The sequence below is a fragment of the Protopterus annectens genome, chromosome 14.part0, assembly GCF_019279795.1.
Source record: "Protopterus annectens isolate FY-2018-M chromosome 14.part0, PAN1.0, whole genome shotgun sequence".
NCBI classification, from domain to species: domain Eukaryota; kingdom Metazoa; phylum Chordata; order Ceratodontiformes; family Protopteridae; genus Protopterus; species Protopterus annectens.
In genome coordinates this window covers 705,489,484-705,513,594 of record NC_056748.1, presented here as the reverse complement: position 1 = coordinate 705,513,594, position 24,111 = coordinate 705,489,484, and positions in this window count along the sequence as shown.

Below are 24,111 nucleotides of genomic sequence, written 5' to 3'. Positions count from 1 at the left end.
CTTCTGTGCAAAAAAGAAGAGCCCGAATATATGTACTTACAGGCTGTACAATGTGTGCAGGGAAGGTGCCTACTCTGTTAGAGCATTTCTTGCTGTACATATCATGCAGTACAGTCTGGCTCCAATGGGAGATTTACAGTGTGGAGGCTATCAACATCCCCATGATACATGTACACAGGCACATATATGCAGATGCAGATATACATATATATATATATTTAAATTTACATATATATAGATATACATGTGACTACACATTCACACGCAGAGATATGTACAGTCAGATACATATGTAGGAGGTGCACAAAATACGGAACCGGTTCTATGCCTACAGATCACACCTGAACAACTGGACACTGTATGGGCCGCCCATACAAATGTCAGTCATTGCCTGCAACATATACCCACAGAAAGGTCATAGGGAAAGACATCACACACAGGTTTGCAGGAGTGGAAGACCTTTATTTGTGTATTATTACAGTTCTATATACTATTGCTACTGTACTTGGGATTGTCCTCACAGACATGGTGTGTGTGTGGGGGGTCACATCTGCTTTCCACATGTGTGCCATTGGCTACAGTCAGACATCCTAAGGATAACATAGTTAAGTACAGCTGCTTGCAAGTACAGCCCCTGTCGACTGCAGCAGAGATATTGGCCAATATGCGTGGACATTCTGACACACTCTGTACAGTCCAGAGGTATACACAAAACCCCTTAGTGCAAAACATGTGTACCATGCCAGACAACATGGACCAGCAATGTTTTATAATTTAAATAGAGATGAAGCTGAAGCTCTTACACAACTAAAAGCAATGCAGTCCATCGAGATTAGACCTGCTGATAAAGGGGGAGGGGTTGTCTTTATGGACAAAATGTTTTATGTGCAGCAGATGCTTGAACTTCGGAATGACAGAGAAACATACCTACAAATCTCTAAAACTATGGTTAGAGGTGTTATTGATAAAATTTCTGTCCTAATTTTTGATTTAGTAGCGTCCTGTCAAATTACGGAGGAACTTTTTAAATATTTTTCTGTTGACAGTCCTGTGGTTCCTATTATTTATGGACTACCGAAAGTACACCAAGATCTGATGTGTCCCCACAATGAGACCTATAGTCTCAAGTAGAGGCTGGGCAACTGATGCTATATCCATTTTTGTATAGAAGAGCTTGCACCCCATTTTGGAAACTTGTGGTACTATAGTAAGAGACACTAAGACATTTCTTGGCTTACTTTATGCTAAAATGAGAGAGCTGAATAATGACTTTCATTTTGTTACGATGGACATAGTATCTCTCTTTACAGTAATACCTAATGAATGGGGCATTGAGAATTACGTGAATTGCTATGTACTAAAAAAGTTTTTACTTCTGCTAAAATTAACCTGATATGTAAACTACTTGAGATTATTTTGGAGAATAATGTGTTCATATTTAATGAGACGTTTTACTTGAAAAAGGTTGTCATGACTATGGGCACAGCTTGTGCCAATAGCTATGCCAACCTAGCATTGGTACAATGGGACCACGATATTCTACTCCAAGGCAATGATTTTAGTGATGCAATTTTATGGTATGTACGTTTTGTAGATGACGTCTTCCTTTTATGGGGAATTACAGTAGAAAGATTAGAACAATTTGTTAATTATCTTCACACATCTACCAACTTCCTGAGGTTCACTTGTAAGTACTCTAATGAGAGAATAGAGTTTTTAGAAGTAAAAGTTAGTAAGATACAACCTGGGGGATTAAGTACAGACCTGTACAGAAAACCTAGCAGAAAAAATTGTATCCTACACAAATCAAGTATGCACCCTAGACATGTGAGTAAGAATGTTCTCAAGGGGCAGTTCTTGAGAATAAGCAGGATATATAACACCGATGATGGGTTAAATACAGCAGTCTCTACACTGAGGAAAGATTTCATGGGTAGGGGCTATAATCAAACTGAGATAGATGAAAGTGTCAATCATATGTATGAAGTACGTAATAGTAGTAGCAAACCTTATTTATCCCATTCAACAGAAGGGAGCCGTAGTAATTCTAGGGCTAATAATGACAGAATTAGATTTCCAGTATCATACTCTAGTGATATTATGTTATTTTGTAACATTTATAAAAAAAACTGGAATATATTAACATTGATAACTGAACTAGACAATGTAATTGATACAGCCCCACATTTCTCATTTATTAATAGAAAGTCACTTAAGAGAAATGCTCTAACAGAGTAGGCACCTTCCCCTGCAGACATTGTACAGCCTGTAAGTACATATATTCAGGCTCTTCTTTTTTTGCACAGAAGTCAGAAATTTAAAGTTTAGGCTGACTTTTATGCAGATTGTAAAATGCAGAATGTGGTCTATTTTATTTCTATAAATGCTGCAATGTTTTTTATATTGGGAAGTCAAATAGATGCCTTAAAGTTAGAATCCTGGAACATATGACTCAGACTGCTGTAATACATGCTGTTATCATGTTACATTTATTGTTTTGCCTATCACATGCATGGTATTAGTTCATCTTATCCTGTAAACCTTCTACTGCCCTATTTGTTTTCACCTTCTTTTATCTCCCCTCTCTACAACTTTACTCCTTACTTTAAACTCCCTCCTCCTTCTCTGCTCCGATAACTTCCTCCTGCTCTCTCCATTCATCCCTATTAATTTTTCATTTCTTTTTCCTATACCCTTTTGTCTAACCATTGGTATTTCTCACTTTTCTTTTCAGCTGCTCCCAAGGTGGTTATTTTCCCCTTCTTCACTGCCAAATAGAATATCCTTCCCTTCAAAAGAGAAGACAGCGGTGGACATTCTGCTCGATACTATCTAAGCTTACTGCGACCTTACTCTCCCCAAAGAGACTCAGTGTATGTTATTCTGTTTTACATGTTTTACTAGTAGCTTCTACCTTACTTGTGCCTCACCCTATCTGGCTCACGTGAGAGCAGCCTACCTCCGGTCACTGCACTGGCCCCCCCAACCTCTTCCTTGGGTTTAATAATTACAATCCACTTCTATCCTATCTCCATATCCCGTACCTCTTAGTTGTACCTCCTACCCTTTAGTGCAACTCCCTCCTTTTCCCACTAGGTGGCAGCACCCTCTTAATAATAAGCCCTGCAACTAACTTCCCTCTTATTTCCCCTCAATCCAACTCTACCCAGACAGTGTCCCTGCCCTCACCAAGCTTAGCTGTAATTCCTTTCCTTTTCTCACTTCTATTCAGCCACTGCCCTTACCAAGAATAGCCATAACTTCATCCCACTACTTAGATACACTTGTTCTAGACACTGTCCGTCCCCTCACTAAGACTGCTGTTATTTTACCTCTCCACTCTGTCTACTTTTTGTATCTCGCAAAACCATACTCTATTTCCCTCCTTTTTAAAAGACGAATAGAGTAGCTTTTCCTTCCCCAACAAAGCTTAAGAAACTAAGCTTCTAAAGGTTACACTCTCTTACCTGCACCCCCTGTTGTAGTTCTCCTTCTGGCTGATCACTGATTGTTTCTGGTCATTCCCACCGTCTTTGCAAACATACATAAGTAGATAAATCAAAACAGTAGTTGCAAGCAAATACACCATATAGGAATACCCCAAATAGGTTGTATGTTAAAGGTGTTTGTCATAAGCTCTGTCCTAAGAGGGGATGGAGGGAGGGTAACCTGGACTGCAGCTGTATGCGCACTCGAACATCTACATTTATGGTAGGTACAAAACTGTACTATGTTCTTCGTGCATACAGCTGCAGTCATCACACTTGGGTAGAATCCCAAAGCTAAGTAAGGGTGGCTGGAACTAAGCGGAATTAGGAGGGCTAGAATGCCCTGCAGGACTGCTGTGGCAAAGCCCGCTCTAGATTTTGAGTATAGTGGAAGGTGGTAGTGTTTGGTGAAAGTGTGCACTGAACTCCAAGTAGCTGCTTCCAGAATGTCCTTGGTAGGGACCCCCCTGAGGAAAGCTGCTGAGGTAGCTGTAGCCCTGGTGGAGTGGGATCTGATGTATACAGGCACTGATTTTCCATGAAATGAATAACAAAAGCGTATGCAGTGGGCTATCCATTTTGAAATAGTCTGTTTGGAAATAGCCTTTCCTTGAGCACCTGTAGCATAGGACACAAAGAGCTGCTCAGATTTCCTGAATGACTTTGTTCTGTCCAAGTAATAACAAAGTTGCCTGTGAATGTCCAAGGAGTGGAGTAGCCTCTCCCCTTTGTTCTGGGGATTTGGATAAAAGGTAGGTAAATGAATAGTCTGATTCAAAGCCACACTGGATACTACCTTTGGCATGAAGGTAGGGTTGGTTCGTAAGGAAACCCTGTCCTGATGGAAAATGATGAATGGTTGCACAGCTATGAGGGCCTGTAGCTCCGAAACCCTGCGTGCTGATAATAGCCAGAAGCAAAGCTGTTTTCCACGACAAGTATTGTAACTCTGCTGAAGAGGCCGGCTCAAAAGGAGGCAGTGTCAGCTTCTCCAATATGAAGTTGAGGTCCCAAGCTGGAGCTGGTGGTTTCCGTGGGGGTTTTATATTTTTTGCCCCTCTGAGGAACTGCCTTAATAGAGGATGTGAGAATAAAGGAGGATCCATATTGTATTGTGCTGAAATTGCTGAAGCGTGGATCTTGATGGAAGAGAAGGAAAGGCCACTGTATAACATCTCAGCTAGGTACTGTAAAATCTGAGCTATATTTATTACACAAGGATTCTGTCCCTTTGCTTGATTCCAGGAGCAAAATCGTTTCCATTTGGCGGAGTAGGTTTTTCTAGTAGAGGGTCTCCTGGCCTCCAAGATAACATCCTGTACCTCCTTGGAGAGGAGAGCCTATTGGCAAATTAAGGTATTTTCCATGCAGCTAAATTTAGAGTTCTGAGCTGGCTGTGAAGGATCTTCTAGTTGTGCTGTGACAACAGAAGAGGAACTTGAGGTAGGATCCATGGTGGTGAGTGTGACAGGTTCTTTAGGAGAGGATACCAGTGCTGTCATTGCCAGTCTGGAGCAATGAGAATAATTTTTGGCCTCTCTGCTCTTGTTTTTAATAGGACTTTGGTCAGTAGAGGTAGAGGCGGGAAGGCGTAGACTGTCAATGCTGTCCAACTGAAAGATAGTGCATCCACTTTCCAGGCCTGCGGATGATAGGTCCTTGAGCAGAATCTTTCCAACTGGTAATTGCTGTGGGAGGCAAATAGATCTATGTCTGGCTGTCCCCATGCTTGAGTTATCTTTGAGAAGACTTGAGGATGCAACTTCCATTCGTGAGGGTCTGTCATATTTCTGCTTAAGTTGTCTGCCAGAGTGTTTTCCTTCCCTGGTAGGAATTGTGCCTGTAGTTGAACTTGCAATTCCAATGCTGTGTTCCACAGGGTCATAGCTTGCCTGCATAGGGGGTATGAATGCGTCCCTCCCTGTTTGTTTATGTACCACATGACTGTGGTGTTGTCTGTCCTTATCAATAGCTGGCCCGGTTGCAGTAGGTCCTTGAAATTCATAAGAGCATTTTGCACAGCTAGCATCTCCTTTTGGTTGATGTGTAGGTGCATCTGTTTTTGGGACCATTTTCCCTGGATGCACTGGTCTGCCATGTGTGCTCCCAATGCGTAGTCTGAGGCGTCTGTTGTGATGACTTGCCTTGCTTGTGGTATACAGAAAGGGAGACCCGTGTTTCTTTAGCATGCTTGAGCCCACCACAAAAATTCCTTTTGAAGGCATGGAATGAGTGGTAAAATTGTTTCCAAGCTGTGTTTGTGTTGAGACCATAAGTTTTTTAGGTACCATTGTAGTTTCCTCATATGCAGCTTTGCAAATGGTATTAGTAGAATGCAAGATGCCATGAACCCCAGAGCCTGCAGGATTTTCCTTGCAGTTAGCATGGTTAAAGTTGCCATTTTGTTGAAGTATTGAGACAGTTGCCCTTGTTTGTCTGGCATGAGGTAAGCCATCTGGGCCGTTGTATTTAAGCTGGCACCCAGGAAAATTTTCTGTTGAGGGGGTATTAGCTTTGATTTCTTTTTGTTTACTGTGTACCCCAGGCAATTAAACAGTTTTATTACAAACACCAGATGTTGCAATAGAATGTCCTTGCTGTCCGCTTGGATCAGGCAGTCGTCCAGATATGGGTAGATTTGTATTCCTCATTGTCTGCAGAAAGCAATTACTGATGCCAGGCATTTCGTAAACACTCTGGGTGCAGTAGATAAGCCAAAGGGCAATGCACAGAATTGATAATGGGTTGAACCTGCAAGAAATCTGAGGTATCTTCTGCAATCTTGTCTGATAGGGACATGCAGGTATGCCTCCTTGAGGTCCAACGTTACCAGCCAAGACTCCTTGCCCAGCATGGGAAGAAGCTGCTGTAATGTGAGCATCTTGAATTTTGGTACCTCTAGATATGTGTTTAGAATAGATAGGTCTAAGATGGGTCTCCAGTCTTTGTCCTTTCTTGGTACCAGAAATAGTCTTGAATAAAATCCTTGACCTTGTTCTTTTGCAGGTACCTCTTGAATTGCTTTCATATCCATGAGAGCAGAAATTTGTTTTTGTGCCTCTGCCCATTGATTTTGTGGCAGGTTTGGCATGCCCCTCATCTTTGGAAGGGTGAGAAAGTGGAATCTGTAGCCTCTGTCTATAATATCCAGAATCCATTTGTCCTTTGTAACAATGTGCCAGTTTTTTTGAAAATAAGGCCAGTTTTCCTCCCAAAGGTGCTGCCATTATAGCTTTGTTTGGCAGGCAAAGGGGAAAGTCATTGCGTCTGTTTTCTGAATGACTGTGTTCTGTCTTCTCCACCTCTTGGGGCTGGTGATTGCCATTGCCTGGCTCTGTAAGATCCTTGAGGTTGTCCTCTACCCCTTGGGCATCTGTATCTACCCCTTTGGGGTCTGTCCGTGGCTGGAAAGGACCAATTTTTTGAAGGCCAGTTTCTGCTGAAGCGTGGAGGCTGCACCTGCAAGAAATCTTTAACTGTTTGCATAGATTTAGCTTTTTCCTCCATTTTCTTTAGTACCTCCTCAGCTTTAACACCGAACAGTACATCCTTTTGTAGTGGTGCATCTAATAATTTTGCTTTGACATGATCTGGTAAGGTTTGTTCTTTGAGCCAAGCGTGTCTACGTATGACAGACCCCGTGACAGCAGCTCTGCATGAGGCCTCTAAAGCATCAAAACCACACTGTAAGGTATGCTTCCCCACTTGTTCTGCTCCATGCAACAAATCCCGCAACTCTTTCAAATCAGGTTGTTCTGTTTGTGTCATTTTGCTTTTCAGCTGAGATAGCAAGAACTGCTGGTAATTTAACATATGACAAACCAGGGAACCAAAACAGCAATAAACACAATCCACGAAGACACGAAGCTCCACCAACAAGTTTAATGAACAACAAGGCACGGATCTCCAACATATGAAATTGACAGTTTAATGCCCTCATGGTTAAAGTGGCTGATGTATACAGCTTTTTCCCCCACCTTTCCAATGCTCTGGAATCTCTCTCTGAAGGTAAAGGGTTTTTAGCAGTAGAGGCCTTAATCCCCTTGGGACCCTGAGAAATAGTTTCTGGGTCAGCAGAAGGGCTTTTATAAAGGAACTGGTGAGAATCAGGAACCCAGTAATATCTGTCTGGTTTAACAGGGGCAGGAGGTAAAGAGTCTGGATTAAGACTGGCTTCTGCGTAGACATCATCCAGAATATCTAAGACAGGAGGAATAGCCAGGAGCCTTTTCTTGGAATCTGAGTAATCTTGGCCTTCCCAGTGGAAGTGTTCTCTCAATGTATGTAGGGTTTCCCCAAAAGAGTAGTCCTCAGGGGGGGAGACTGAGGGAATAGACTCCTCAGCATCAGAGTCTTCAAAAGGGGAATAGGCGTAATCCAGGTCCTCAGAAAGGCCTGAGGTAATAGATGCCTGATCTGAGGAAGGGTAGTCTTCCTCCATCCTGGGTCTTTTGTCTGAGGGGGGTTGAGAGCACCTGATGAGTGAAATCAAATCCTCAGCCATTTTAAGCATCTGTTTTTTGGGCATGGGACCTTGAGAGGGGGCTTGAGGACCTTGTTTTTTAATTTTCATTGGAGCTTTATATTTAGTGAATGATTTAATAGATAAGGTGGTAGGCCTGAAAACGCCTTCAGAAATGGCAGGCCTTGCTAAACTTTCTGTTTCTCCGCCAAGAGTGACGTCGGTATCTGCAGTGGGAATGGGGACTGAGGAATCTGCGACCTCGGGTACTGAAGTCACCGGTAATAAGGTTTCATCGGTAGTCAGGGGCTGCGTAGGCGCCTCGCTGAGAACCGGAGAACCGGTAGTCGGCCTTAGCGTGGTCTCAGTACTCGGTGCAGGCCTCAGATGTCTGTCCTTATCCTTGCATTTTTTGTCTAAAACTGGCGTTGGCATATCCAACGACATAATATAATTAAATGTTTTGCCAAAATAATGAAGGGCGAACTCCGCCCAGCACTTAATAGTGGGTTTGTTAAACCTAGCACAAAAATGGCAGGCCGAGACGTTGTGTTCTGGCCCTAAACAAGGTATACAGTAAGAGTGAAAATCCTTATGCGGTATTTGCTTCCCACAAGAAATGCAATTATTAACTTTGTCTGACATCGGTCTGAGGCAAGAAAAGTTTCCCCAACGGGGTACTTAGCTTTAAAGAAGACTTCGGCTGAAATATTTTCGTAAATCTCAGGAGCTGGCCGACCGGCACTTGCGAACTGCTTCTGCTTCGGGCACCGTGCGGCAAGAAAGACTGAAGAAAATGGCGTCGGCTGCCTCTTTTATACCCCTGCCGCACTGACGTCAGGGAAGAAGCGGCTACAACCGATGCCGGACCTAGACTTTGGAATTTGGCCGACCGAGGACCCGCCTGACAGCAGATAACCCAAGTGTGATGACTGCAGCTGTATGCACGAAGGACATCATCCCTTCCTCCTTCCTAAAGATAGCTTCTGACTCCATTGCTATACCCATCAGCATCCTAATAAACAGGTCTCTATATGAATCCTATGTACCCAAACTCTGGCATTCTGCTTTCATTCTTCCACTACACAAAGGTGGCAAGAACTGTAATGTCTCTAATTTCCATCCCATTGCCATCCTCTCCCCTATTTCCAAAATCCTAGAAAAGTGTATACACCTGCAACTCTTGCCTTTCCTTACTGAACACCAATTGCTCTCCCCCCACCCAACACGGCTTCTGCCCTGGACACAGTACCACCACTGCCCTTCTCTCTTTCCTTCATTCTGTGAACTCTGCCCGTGACTCGGACAATTTAGTTTCATCTGTTCTACTAGATCTATCTAAAGCCTTTGACAACATCTCCCACTCCCTCCTTCTAAACCATCTCTCTAATCTCAACCTTAGCCAAAAATGCTCTTTCCTGGTTCACTAGCTACCTCTCAAACAGGTCCCAATCTGTGAAATGGGGCCATGCTACTTCTACCTTCCTTCCTACACCTACCGGAGTACCTCAAGGTTCCATTATTGGCCCATTACTATTCAACATCTTTATTAATGACTTCCATAAAGCCATCCCCAACACCACAATTGTTCAATACGCTGACGATTCCACTCTTATCTGCCATGCCCCTAACCAAACAGAACTCCAAGCTCTAACCCAGACTGCATTTTGTACCACTAAAAACTGGATGTTCCAAAATCACCTCTCCCTTAATGCCAACAAAACTAAGATCCTCCTCTTTCCACCCTCCAAATCCTCACCACTAGACAAACACTCCTTTCATATTACCAGCCTTTCCAACTCCACTATTGAAATAGTAACCTCCACCAAACTTCTCGGTGTCATAATTGATGACCAGCTGAAATTCAATAATCATATCCAGCTAAACATCAAAAAAACACACATAAAACTTGGCTTATTGTACAGAAATAACCACTTTCTGTCTCCTTCCACTAGGCTAACCCTTGCCTCTACTTACATCCTTCCCTCTCTACTTTATGGCGCTCCTCTGCTCACTAATATTTCATCCAGTCTCATCTCCAAACTGGAGCAATGCTACAATAAAATATCCAAATTTGCTACCAATGCCAAGTCTATCACTCATCAATGCTCCCCCCTCCACTCTCTAAATTGGCTTGAACTCCCTAATCAACTTACCTTTCTCCAACTCTCCATTGCCTATAAACTACTGTTCCATCCAACCAACTGTCCTGCTCTGTCAAATATTCTTCTACCCTATAACCCCCCTAGACCCCTTAGATCTTCTCACCAAAACCTGATCACTGTACAAAAACCTAAGCGCCCAGCTGGCCAAATGCTTTTATCCTTCACACTTGCTAAAAAATGGAATGCCCTACCCACCTCTCTAAGATCCTGCAACAACCTAGATAACTTCAAAGGCCTACTTCATTCTCACCTCTATCTTAATAAAATTTGGAACTGCACTCTTCAACCTACACCTATCAAATCATCCTCCTCCTTCTCTCCTGGCTAACCCCCATTCTCAATTAAACTCTCTTTCACCTCTCCTAAAATACTAGCTGTATAAGCTACTCGTCTATTATCTTTACTAGATGAATTAGTTACTAAGTAACCCTAGGCTGATCATCTTTTTCTCCTCTCCTCTTCTATATTCCTAATTGCATGTGCAACTAAAGTCATCTCCTCCTGCTTTCTTCATCCCAGAATATTTTACTTCACTTTTCTTTTGTGCTGAAACCTAACTAAATCTGTTAATAGTCTGCTGTGTTTTGCCATTCGGACTGTTCGTAACATCCTGTTAATCATTGTAAATTATTGTACTACTGTAGACTGTTCTTAAAATCCTGTTTAATCTTTGTAAATTATTTTTGTCTTAACTCTTTTGTAATAAATGCTGTTGTTTTTTTGGAGCTTTTCTCCCCGAGCCTCCACTGAAAACGGGCCCCAAAGCCCAGTGGACCTCCCCGGTAATCAAACTGAAATAAATAAATAAATAAATAAATGAGGGACATTGTAAAAAATAAGGAAACTGGTGCACTGGCTAAGCATGTACAAGAAAAAGGGATACACCATGTTTTTAACTTTTTTGTATTAGAGATTTTATCAGAAAGCTTGAGAGGTGGAGATATTAAGAACAGAACAGAGGAGGTTGAACAGAAGTGGATTATGAAACTGCAGGCTGGTAAACTCCCTGGAATTGATGATATGGTATCACTGAAATGTATTTTGAAAGCCAGACCACTGAAACATTAAAATTACTTGTCAAATGTTTTTTTTGTATTAATATGTACTATTTATACATTTTACTAATAGCTGTACATTTTTTAAATATTTTTAGCATTTAAGTAATTAAAGCTTTTAGATAAATTTTTTTTTTTTTTTAGATAAATCCTCAATTTATTTAGTTAGTTAGTTTCCTCCTGTGATAGGCTGTCTTTTTTTAATTTAAATTGTTCTGTTCAGTAGTAGAAAGTCGAAGAAGAAGTGATGATCAGTTTGGAGCACACTAGCTTCTTTCATTTATTTTGTTTGTTTTCTTCCTTTAGTTGCGGTTTGTTCGTTATTTTGTTGTTAGTTTTACAAATGGCAAAAAACCAGGAGAGATATAGGAAGTCAGCAAGAATGTTATATTTGGAGAATGGAAAAAGACCCTGCTGAAAAGTGAAAAAGAATAAACTGTTTAAAATGATTGACTGACAAGACCATGAATATAGCTCATAATGTAGAAACGCTAATACCAGGGGAGGCAGAGTGCAGCTGTTTAATTCATCCACAGCAGTATTTGTGTGTAGGGGGGTGGGGTATGAAAGGGGCAGCCATAGTAATTAATGTGGCCTTACTTCTTATATCAGTTTCTGATGCTGGTCAGAAGTTACAGGTTAAAATATTTCATTTGTGATCAGTGAATGTTGATCAATCATTTCTTCACCGTTGGTATTAATTTTTTGTACCAGCACTTCTGAATTCTGGTACAGAAATACATTTCAGTATTGCCATACCTTTCAACCTCTTAGTGCAAGAAATCTGGACAAAGCTTAAAATAACAGTGGGACAAAGGCCTAAAAATAGGGGCAGATTTTAAATATTGCTTTTATAAACTTAGAAAGTTGCTAGATTAACAGGAATTGTGTTAGCATGCATTTCCTGAAAGATATTAAGTCTGAAACGCAAATGTATGTCACTATTTAGTGACTTCAGTCAATAGTGATTTGCCAGCAAACCACAAATTTTAAAAGGAACAGACCAAAAATATGACGCAAAAATCTGGACATTCTGTGAAAATCTATACAGTTGAGAGCTATGAGTACTGCATTTGTATTTAGGATAGCAGTACAAAAGAGCTTCAGTGTTTCATGTATGGTATGTATTGCTAATGAACTGTTTGCTACAATTTTAAAAGCAAAAGCAGCCTTTTTTCATTGTTCTCTGCAGCTTTTTTTGGACCTCGGCTTAGAACGGACTGGTACAGCTATGAGGCCTGGAAGTTTTAAGATTGCCAGCAAGATTGGAATGGATCTATGTTGTTCAATAATACTGAGAAGATGAACAAAAGATAGAAAGGTTACAGCATGTTATTATACTGTGATGATCATACAAATTAAACATTTAACCTGTATCTTATGACCAAGATCAGAGTGTAATAACAAAAAGGAAAAGCATTGTAAGCTTTACCACAGAATGAAGCATTAACAGTGTTCCTGTTGAAGTAGGTTCATAGGTTAGTACTAAGCTAACTGTCCTTGTGAGAGCCATTTTAAACCTAGCCAATTATCTCTTGTGAGACTCAAACCCTGCACCTTGTGTTTGTAAGGCAAACACCTTAGCCATTAAGCCACCCTCCCAACCCCCCCTTCACCAAGTACTATACCATTCAGCTGCATCTATTACTCTGGAGGCATCTAGGCAGAGGAAGTGAGCCTTCAACAATTCTGTCACATGCTCAGTGATGTTCAAGGTTTGTGACAGTGCATACTTGTGCCATCGCTGTGGCTTGCGCATTGCCGTCAATGGTGGAGGCTGTTTATATCATGCTATTTTGGAGCTCATAGCATCGTAATTATGCTTCTGAGGCAATTTAGCTTTAATGTCTCTGAATGGCACAGTTAATATGGTGTATCACTTCTGTTACATTGTGCCTACCTGTACATGGGCATTGTAGACAACAAAGCTGTCGTCACCTGCCTGGAGAGCTCCATGACATTGTGAGGACTGTGGAGTTCTTGCAATTTACTCCATTGCCTACAGGACATCATGACACCATAATAGCATGTTTGGCATATTGTCAAGCTAGTGTACACTATGTGGTATTTACACAGAGTGCCTGTGACTCCCCCTTCTCTTGTGTCTATTGTTGGTTGCATGAGTCTGCTGTGCCATTGGCCTAGATCACACTGCCCTGCTGCCTATAGATACATGTCACGTTTTTGCTGCAAGGTTTATCAACATGACTCATGTCATTTTCCTCTAGGTATTAACCAGTCAAGTAGTGGCTAGGCCATGCCATAAAGTGGTCCCAAAGGTGATTGACAATTAGTTGAGTGTGCCACTGGGCGGCTTAGCAAACAGCATTCACCCTGCCCTATCCCCTATCATGGCATTCACTTTTCTTGTTTGTCAATTCCCTCCTCAGTTTGTAGTTCAGACCTCCCTCTGCCTGTATATCCCTTTTCTGTTTAACCACTTATCATTTTTTCTGTCTTTTGTGTTGGTTTGTCTGCCCCATTGCCAAACCAATGTATTCTTCCTATCCACACCTTCCATGTGCAATCTTTGCCCTCCACCTTTGTTAAAAGTATAAAAAAATGGACCTCTGCCCCACAAAACCTAAACATGCTCTTTATCCCCCTCCTGATGCCACTTTTTCTTTTCGCTTGACCTTCTTTGTGTTCCTCCCTTTTCTATTGCATCATATGCTTGAGCGATATACCTGTTTCCCTTCCACTTAGAATATAAACATAGTAAAGACTTTACTGTGATGGCCTTATTTGGGATTTCAGCTGTGCTCATCACAGCATATTGTTGTTTGTGTGAATGTGAATCATAGTGAGCACACTGCATGCATACTACTACTGGGCACATACGGTTATGTGACCTATGATAGTGCTGTTCATGTCTTTGAGCGACTTGTTCAGTTTTCACCAATGAATTGACTGCTTTTTCTGTGTTAATCTCTCAGTGTTACTGCATACTTAACGTCAGGCCACGTAGCACTACTTTCGCTACAGTTTTTCGCTACCGAGCTGCGTTAACAATTTTTCTGAATCCCTGGCTTAGTTAAATCTATCATAACATGTAATTGCATTTTAAGAATGTATATTTGCAGAATGGATAAATATTGCCTTTGCTCTGATGTCCTTAGGTGGATTATAGAACACAGCATAAGAACACCATACTAAGAGTCACTCCGAATCTAAGGGGACCAATTCAGTCTGAAGTCAGCATTTTATCCTGTCTGCAAAAGGAACAGAAAAAAAGTTGAGAAACAATAAAGGAAAATACTGCTTGTTCTTTATGCTAATGCCAAGGACATCTAGTACTGAAAAAAAAACGTTACCTGTCATAAGCATGTGATGGCTAGAAAAGAGCACCTGCGTACTGGTATCAGAAATTACGACAACCGTGTGTTTCCGCCATATTTGGAAATGAGAACAAAATCCTCACCAGCCTAATTTTCTCATTAAATCCACAGAAATATTATGGTTTTGACTTAAGAGGCTTGATTAAATAGAATGATGCTGCTAAGAATGAAATTAGGGAGTAAAGGAGCAGGGGGAGATGTGTATGCATGCAAATAACCAAATTGAGCTATAGTGCGATTTTAAAGGTTAGCAGAACAAGCGGTACCTTGTTCCAGCCATGTGCATCATTTCATGAGATGTGTATCTTCTGTTTCAGTGTCTGTATTTTGTAGGTTGGTGTACAGCCCTCATACAATTCAGTTATAAACTCTGTTTAAGAGTGTTTTATAATGAACTGGCACAGTCACAATGAGATCTCAATATTTGTAGGCACAGGTCAGGTTACAAGGAAAAAAAGATGATTTTAACAGAAGCTGAGTGAATAATTAAAATTATTAAAAAGACTATAATAATTGTATAACTTTATGCAAACTTAAAAATGCAGGTTAATGTACCTTGTAAACATAAGCCTAGGAGAGGAATTTACAACTGATGGGAAGCGATATCCGGAGCAAATTAAGCAGATGTTCCACTGCAAACTCACCCAAATTCGAACAGAGAAGCAGGCAGCAAGACAGATTCTAGGCAGTGCCTACTGGGGGAAAGACTTTTATAGATCAGCCACTTTTGTGCATCAGCATGGTGTGCAGTTTCTTCTGGAGAGGAGAGCACAGATGACAGACTACAATGCTGTATAAGGGCTAGTCACTTCACAGTGTGAAAACCGGCTGTAGCTGTCAGGATGTTGTGTCACAGTACACAGACCATGACGGAGGTAAGAGCACAAAGTGTATTCACCTTAGTATACTGCTTCTGCTGTACAGGTACGCAGAGTATACTGCTTCTGCTGTACAGGTACGCAGAGTATACTGCTTTTGCTGTACAGGTACGCAGAATATACTGCTTCTGCTGTACAGGTGCACAGAGTATACTGCTTCTGCTGTACAGGTACGCAGAGTATACTGCTTCTGCTGTACAGGTACACAGAGTATACTGCTTCTGCTGTACAGGTACGCAGAGTATACTGCTTCTGCTGTACAGGTATGCAGAGTATATTGCTTCTGCTGTACAGGTATTTAGAGCACATTATATAGGTTATTACTTTTTATCTGCTTAGGTATCTGGACATAGTTGCAGTCCCAACTAGATCATCCCATTCACTGCGTGGCTTAGTTCCTTCCTGAATTGTAAAGGTCCTATATTTTTCTTAACAGAGTTATTTGTTAATAATTTCTAAGGGCAAGTCAGCATAGTATAGGTTCATAGGTAAGTACTAGATTAGCTGCCCTTGCAGGTCATGTTAAGCCTAACCAGTTTCCCTTCCAAGGTGAGACTCAAACCCTTTACCTTGTGTCTGTGAGGTTAACACCTTAACCAATATACCAACCCTCAACCCCATGTATAATGACTCATTCACTAGAGGTTGTCTACTAAAACAACTCTGGTATAGGAAAGGATTATAACAAGGAAGTGGACATCTAGTTAATTTTCCACCACAGCCTGCAGAAACCAAGCATGGCCAAATAGAGATTCTGCCTACGGTGCTAATGTGAAGTGGAAGAAACTTTCTCAGGTTTGGGATTCATATGAAGAAAGGCTTTACACTGTGTGAAATACTGAGGGATGAGCAACAAGTGGTTAGTTGATACAGAGCACCAAAAGGAAATTGTTTGGGTCCTTAACTGGGAGATAAGAAAGCATGGGGCCAGTGACATGCATTAAGTTGACAGAACATGAAGGCGTATGTAGGCTGAAGGCAGGGTTGCTTGCAGCCTTATGGATATGGAATAACCTTGGTGTTCTGTTTTGGGGAAACTGAAGCATTAAAGAATAGTTCCCATTGAAGACTGTTTTTAAGAGTTTCTGGGTATGTAGCTAAGTTGCTAGTAATAATGGACATAACATATTCAAGGGTTGGGAAGAAAACTACCTTTTCAATGGGAGAAAAAAAGAAAAAGAGCTTAATGTGTAATGAACAGAGAAGATCAATGGCATACCCATGCAAATAGTCTTGTTTTTGACAACTATATCAACATTTAATTATTATTACCTTTTTTAAATTTCCATTGACTAGGTTTTTCTCAATTGGCATGGAATATTTTCAGGGGAAATCTAAAATAATAAAAGTATAGGTTAGTAGAAATTTGGCAAGGACACTGGGGAATTCCACTATATTTGACATAGGATCTATTATATCCACCTGATCTACATGTTCAAGCAGATGGGTCCTTAGTTTAGTGTCTCATTCAAAGGACAGTGTATCAGGAGAGGAACCCCCCACCACCACCACAAACTCTTCAGTTATGAAGTACAGCTGTGCCAGTTGTGCAAAATTAGTTAATGAACTTGTTGTGGTAATGGAACCCACTGTCTGATCTCACTATAAAAGATGCTACCTGCTGAGCCAGTGACATTGATACATTTACAAGAAGGTAAAGGTGAGGTAGGGAAGGTCAGGTGCAGCCACTGACTGGATTTGTAGGCACTGACAGTATGAGCAGTTCTGGACACTGTTGACGTAAGTGCACATTCCTTGTTTGCTCTTATATCAGTCTGACATTTGTACCATACAAAATGACTTTGCCTTTTCTAGATTAATATCCAGCTACTTGAGCTGAAACCATTTGTGAATACATTACAGGTCATGTCTTGCTTGTGTCTTAATACCACATAGAGAGTAAATAAAATGATAAACGTCAAGCTCAGCTGCATATAGAAAGGTGCACCTGCTCTGATTCTGCATGTCAGGGATGTTGAAGGCAGAGCGTAAGGGTCTTAATGTCCTGCAGATATACTTTGATTGGACTTTGACCATGAAATGCTTCTGACATTGATAAATATACAGAAGTGAATAATGGGCCAAGCATGGGCACCCTCTTGGTCCTTGTCTAGGTTAAGGGTGTGGGAAGAATTTGATTGGAAATGGAACTTAAAGTGCCTGTTACTTAAATAATTATACACATTTCCTAAGAAGGTAATCAAACAAATATAGTTCAAGCTCTTTATGTAACAGGGTATGGGAGACAGAATCATATAGCTTTGCCATATCATGTTACCTCTACATCTTCAACCCCATCATAGTGGAACTGTTATCCTTTGCAAACCCATGCTGTTTTTCACAGAGTAAGTAAAAATCACTGAGATGCTGTTTAATTTGTGATGATGAATTATTTTCAGTGGTTTTATTCAGAGCAGGGAAAGGGTGTCTGCTTCTGTAGGAAGCCATGGTATTATTTGTATATATATATATATTTGACTGTAATTGTTGGATGAGAAGATGAGTTTCTGGGAGAGATTTTTTGTTTACACATTTTGTTTACTCACCATAGACAAATTTTGCAGACAATGAGATTAGTGATAAAGACTGGAAATGGAGGATAATTAAAAGGTCGAGTGAAAGAAAGGAAGGGGTTAGATAGGAAAGAGATGAAGAGAACCTAATGAAAGAAGCAATTCCTGTGGATGACTGAAAGACCTAAGATGGGTAGAGCAGATGGACATATGATGATCTTTTCAAACTTGTAAGAGCTATTGATGACTTGGATAGTAATGATAATGACTATTCTAACTTTGAGAACTTTGTATCTTTTAGGCGACCTCTGTGAAGGGCCCAATAACAGAGCAAGGAAGCACAGACAAAATGACAAATCTAAAACAAATGAAACAACAGGTCAGGGGCACAAAGGCAGAAGAGCAATTAAGCAGTACTAAGGCAATAATATAGGTTCATGGTTTTCCTTTTGCAGATATGATAAATGTAATCCATTTTATGATATTTTAATACTGCTTTTTGACTGGCTGTATTTTTTGTATTTATTAGCGTCTGATATCTCTGATTTTGTTTGTTTTTTTTTTTTAATTTTTTTTGTATTCAGTTTATGAAAAGAGCATGCAGCCCATATCTAACAACAAAGGCACGTTTATGTAGAGGTAATTGTGGGGTTGGAAGCCTGCATAGGTGAGAGCACATTCAGTTTTCCGAGAGATCTGAAAAAACTCATTAAATTGAATTTTGAGGGTCTGAGGAGAAGCAGATTGGCAAACTGGTGAAGAATTTTAAGTTTACAGAAACAGAGATGAAGAAAAAAAAAAATCACGATTCTTCAATCCTACAATGTAATTGACAATTTACAAAAAAGGAATAGGAAAACAACAACTTCTAGAGAGGATGGTGTGAGGATTTACAGAGGGTAGGCACTTGTTTATTCAAATCACAGTCCAGCAAATGGTCAAAGCAGCAATGCTTCACATAACCTCAGTGGTCTATTCATCTCCTCTAGCACAAGATACAATGCCAGTCATATGCACTGATTGTAAGCATAGCCCAACAAAACAGACGTAATAAAATTCAGACCAGTCATGCCATCTACAAAGATGGATTCGATCTTACCATCTGTTTTTGGTACTGCCACCTCAAAGATGGGCATCTGCACTGGATTCAACCTGTCTGAAAGTGTTTCTTCTACCATTCAGCAATGTACCAGCTGATCTCAGCATTTTTCCAATCCTGCTGAGAACAGCCTGGGGTCCATCCTGCCTACAACTCCTGAGTTGTTGGACGTCTTGTCCATCTAATGGTTATTCTCTATGTACTCACTAAATTCCTTACTCATCTAAACCTTCATTGTGGTGCGTCACAGCTAGTACCCTCTTGATTTGACAGGAAAAATAAGTCAGACTTAGAGACACCCTCCAACTCTAAAAGATGACACTGTGTAGTCTGCATCTTTCTTTAACAAAAAACTGACTACCCAGAATAATTTTATTGGCTTGTAAAGTTTAGATTATCTATGTACTAAGACTGTAACTCAGGTCCAGATGTACAGTTATGCCAGTAACCTGAGCAGTGGTCTTCACAAACAATGTCCCCTCACACTATCAAAGTGGTAAGGGACCTGGGATCACACATTGACTGTGACCTTAACTTCGACCACCATGTGTCTACTGTAGTATGGAAAGCTTTCTATGTAGCACACTTGATTAGTAAAGGCATCGCCTCAAGAGCAAAAGAAGTTATAACCCCCCTATACTTGTCACTTGTCCAGCCCATAATTGAGTATAATGCCCCATTTGCCATGTACCGTACTAAGCATCTGCAGTAATTAGAGAGACCTCAGAGGTTTCTAACAAAGAAGATCAAGGGGCTCCAGCATGTGCCTTACATAAACCGATTAAAGTCCCTGTCACTATACTCTGTATCATACAGACTTCTTAGGGGAGACTTATGCCTGGCCTACAGAGCAATCCAAGACCCAAACCTAATGAACTTGCTGCATATCCGTATATCAAACAGAACTAGGGCTACCTGTTCCAGGGACCTAAGTATGGCCTGTGACTTAAATAGGACATGCTGGAGGGACAGATTTGTCTTCCAATAACTACAGCATCTTTGGAACAGGCTACCAATTCATGTGAAACAGAGTACATCTATGACACTGTTCAAGAGGAACCTGGACATGTGGATGGGGCCACATAAATTCTTACTGGGAATACAGCCCACAACCCTCCTGGACATGGGCAGTCATCACTAAATGCAATCTTGGGTATTGACTAACAATTCTATGGTATTACATTGGGATGAAACAGCTAGACTTAAAATGACCTATGGGTCAATAGCCTAGTAATCTCCTATGATCCTATGATCCTATGTGACAGATTTTAAATAAATGTCATTGACCCCATTAACACACAGCGTTCTATCCTTCTAGAAGCCATTATAAGTGTAGCAATTCATAGAGTCATAGACTGTTATTAGGCTAATGACCCAGCAGTCCTTTCTAAGCCTAGCCAAGTTTTTCCCAAAAGAATAGTGATGTCCTGCATCCAAATAGGACATTGGGAGCCAGGCATTTAAATGCTACCTCTGTCCATAAGGGACATGGGTGCTAGGCAAAAAGTCTGGACTCAACAGTTTCAAACTTGCATATCTACTGCTCAGAGGCCAGTGCCTTACCTGTACACCATGGGCACACAATTTGAATTTTACTGTACTGATTTATGTATAACTAAACAACTACTGTTATACTGTCTTAAAAATTGTTTCTAATTCTGTAAAATAAATGCATAAAAAGATTCCTCAGTTACAAGAAATACCACTACTTATGTATGCTGTTCTATAGTAACTGTTTCAAGCAGCAAACATAGTGTGAGAAGAACAACACATATTATAATTTGGTATTATGAAGTGTTGGCCTTTGGGGAAAGAAATACCTATTTAATCAGGATATGGTATAGTGATTATGTCCAGCTAAACAGCTACCAGAATACAGTGATGGAGTTCTCAGACATAGCTTGGACATGAAGTTGTCTTAAACTGTGAGCACTGAAATGTTAATCTGTTTCTCTTCTGCAGCCTGATGCTTTTTTATTTTCTGTCCTGTTCCTGTTTAGGTGTATTTCATGTGATGTCAACACTGATATTAAGCTTAAGCAGTGTTTAAAGGAAAATACAAGGAAGTGACTTAACTTTTAATTGCAAAAATGCATTTATAAAACTAAAAAGGTCATTCCTGATAAAAAAAGACTTCATTCCAGAATACAGCTCTTGAGAGTTCTGTGGCCTTATTATGTTGTATAATATGTTAAAACCTGGGCTAGCAAAAAAGAAAAGACAGCTGTTAAAATGACTATGATAATATGGGCTAGCCTTATGTTCTGCATTATATGATGCATGCAACACATGCAAAGCCTAATGGCTGAGACAATCTCTTCGACAGAGTAAATGACTTAATGTGATCAAGGGAGTTTGTTACAAGCCAATAGCCAAAGGACAGGCCGATGGTAGTTTGTGTTCCACTCCTCTCTGAGGAGCAACGTGATGAGGGTATGACATATGGTGAGACAACAGAGAAAAAGAACAAACATAAAAATCCCCCAGACCCAACCAGGAGAAAGAAAACCAATATCTTTTCAGCTCCCAGAAAATGTCAGCTTGTAATTAAAGTGTTGATATTTCACAGGGGAACAGCCTGATGTCACACTAGAAACTCTGCCATGAAACTGAAGTTGAAATCATTTAATTTCTGTAAGAAACATGACTTTCTTTTTTTCATTGTATGTGTCTCTAGACTGTAGTTTTTCATATGCTTGCTATTTAATTTCACTATCACAGTGAAAGCAGTATTCCTCTGGCATAGAAGAAAAACTTACCTTAACATGTAATCTCAAATTACTCAGTAAACTGTGTGGTAGTGTTTCCACTGTGAACAATTCATGTTACCCCCTTTCAAGAATTAATGGTATGAGACATCAAGTGCAATGCGACATTTGTTTGCCCTACGCTATCATATGACCCCCTGAATGAACCATAACTGCAGGGAATGATCTCTCTTTCTCCATAGATATATATATATATATATATATATATATATATATATATATATATATATATATGGGGGGCATCTGGCCACCTATGTTACCTCTTGTGAATTATCATCTAAACAACTCAAGGGTTTTATATCTTCTAAGAAATGAATGAATGAATAAAGTGGCGCACAAAATAAAATACACTTTCAATTTTATCAAAAAACCCTAGTAAAATGAAAAGTAGATTTTATTTCAAGGACCATTTAATTTATTTATGCTTTTAGAGCAGTGCTATATTTGTTTTTATTTATTTATTATAAACATCTGCCCTGTGCAAACCATGTACTTCCAATGCAGTCTTCCACCAGTGGTCTGTCAGTGATGGCAAGAACTTAGGCTTCACATTTTGGATGATCACAAATTTCACGTGTGTAGCCATCAGTATTGTAGAATTCCTTCCAAAGTATCTAGACAATGCCCAAACAGTGGAAACATTTAAACTGTCACTAAAAGCCTACTATTCATGAAAGAGGTTAGGTTAAAGTATTTTAAAAGTATTTAAAATAAATGAAATAAAATTAAATACATTTTTCATTGGTACATAGTGTTTTTATTAATGACTCTGCTGTAACAGACAGCCGTGTCAAAATGTTTATGTACGGGCCTCAATGTATTTAGTTTTTTTATAAAATAAAACCTCTCTATACCTCTATAGTAACAAAGAAAAGGTATACATTGCAATAAGCAAAAATGCTGTGCAATGCAAAATATTCATGCTGAGGAACTGAAGCACGTGTCAATGTATGTTATGTACTGTTTTTATTCAGCTCCGTTAGGGTTTTAGAGAGCCAACAGTTGGAGGTTTAATAGCCTTCCCCAAAAAGTACATATTTTTATTGTCTATTAAAATATTTTGCGTTATGGAAAGTGTTAAACAGAAAGTTAGTGAGACTCATCTAAACTACTAAAAGCAGCTATGGAGACCATATCACTGCAAGAATATATACATAAAAGAGGAAATACAGATGAGAATGAAAAAAATTAGCAGGCTATTTCACTTTCACGAACATTCAGTTCAACAAATTACTTTCCCAGGGAAAGTATTGGGTTGCCCATCATTCAGACTGTCAAAATATATATATATATATATATATATATATATATATATATATATATATATATTATATATATATATATATATATATATATATATATATATATATATATATATATATATATATATATATATATATATATATATATATATATACCAACTCCGAGATAGCACTACAGTGGGGGAAAGGGCAATTTATAATGCTGGGGAATTCATTACTTTCCCTGGGAAAGTCATTCATTGAACTGAATGTACGTTGTATATGGTTTGATGAACAAAGGTTCATGGAAATTAACCTTTGATAAAGTTATATTGACCCTTAATACCATGTTTTTACCATTGTAAATAGACTTTTTGCACTTTTTAACATTTTATGTGTTAGATTTTGTTTCTTTTAAAGGTTTACAAAACTGTTTTTTTAAACTAACAATTGATTAATTTAAGTTTTTCGGCCTTTCCCGGTTAGGGGTCGCCACAGCAGAACTCCGGTCTGCTCATGATTGGCAGTGGATTTTACGGTGCAGAGTTGCCAGCCTGACACCCAACCTTCAACGAAGGCACGCCCATTCACTCGCACCTACCTGCATGTCTTTAACGTCACTCGACTGCGGAGAGGACATGCAGACTCCACACAGAAGGCGCTCCAGCTGAGAATCGAACGGGAGAACCTCTTGCTGTGAGGCGAAAAAACTAACTGCTGCACCACCGTGGCTGGTAACTTAATTGATTAATTAATGGTGTTTAAAGGTTGGCACTATATAAGGAAGTTATTTTTTGGGTTGTGTGTTCTGATGATGTCCCAGAAATAGGGCCGAAAGCACTTAATGGATTATTATTAAATTATTCATTTTAATTTCTGCATTATTTTAATTATTGGCGATTGTTTTCAACTTTTCTTTTGGGGTCCTGTATTGAACATTCTTTTATTTTGTTTACAAATAATCAGTGTTCTGATGTTCTCTGAGATGTATTTTATTCCTTTCTCTCTTTTTTCGGATTCCTATTGTAGCCATCTGCACTCAACCATTCTGTGGATCTCATTCTCTATTATCTGTTCCACCTTGTCTGGCATTGTCTGACTCAA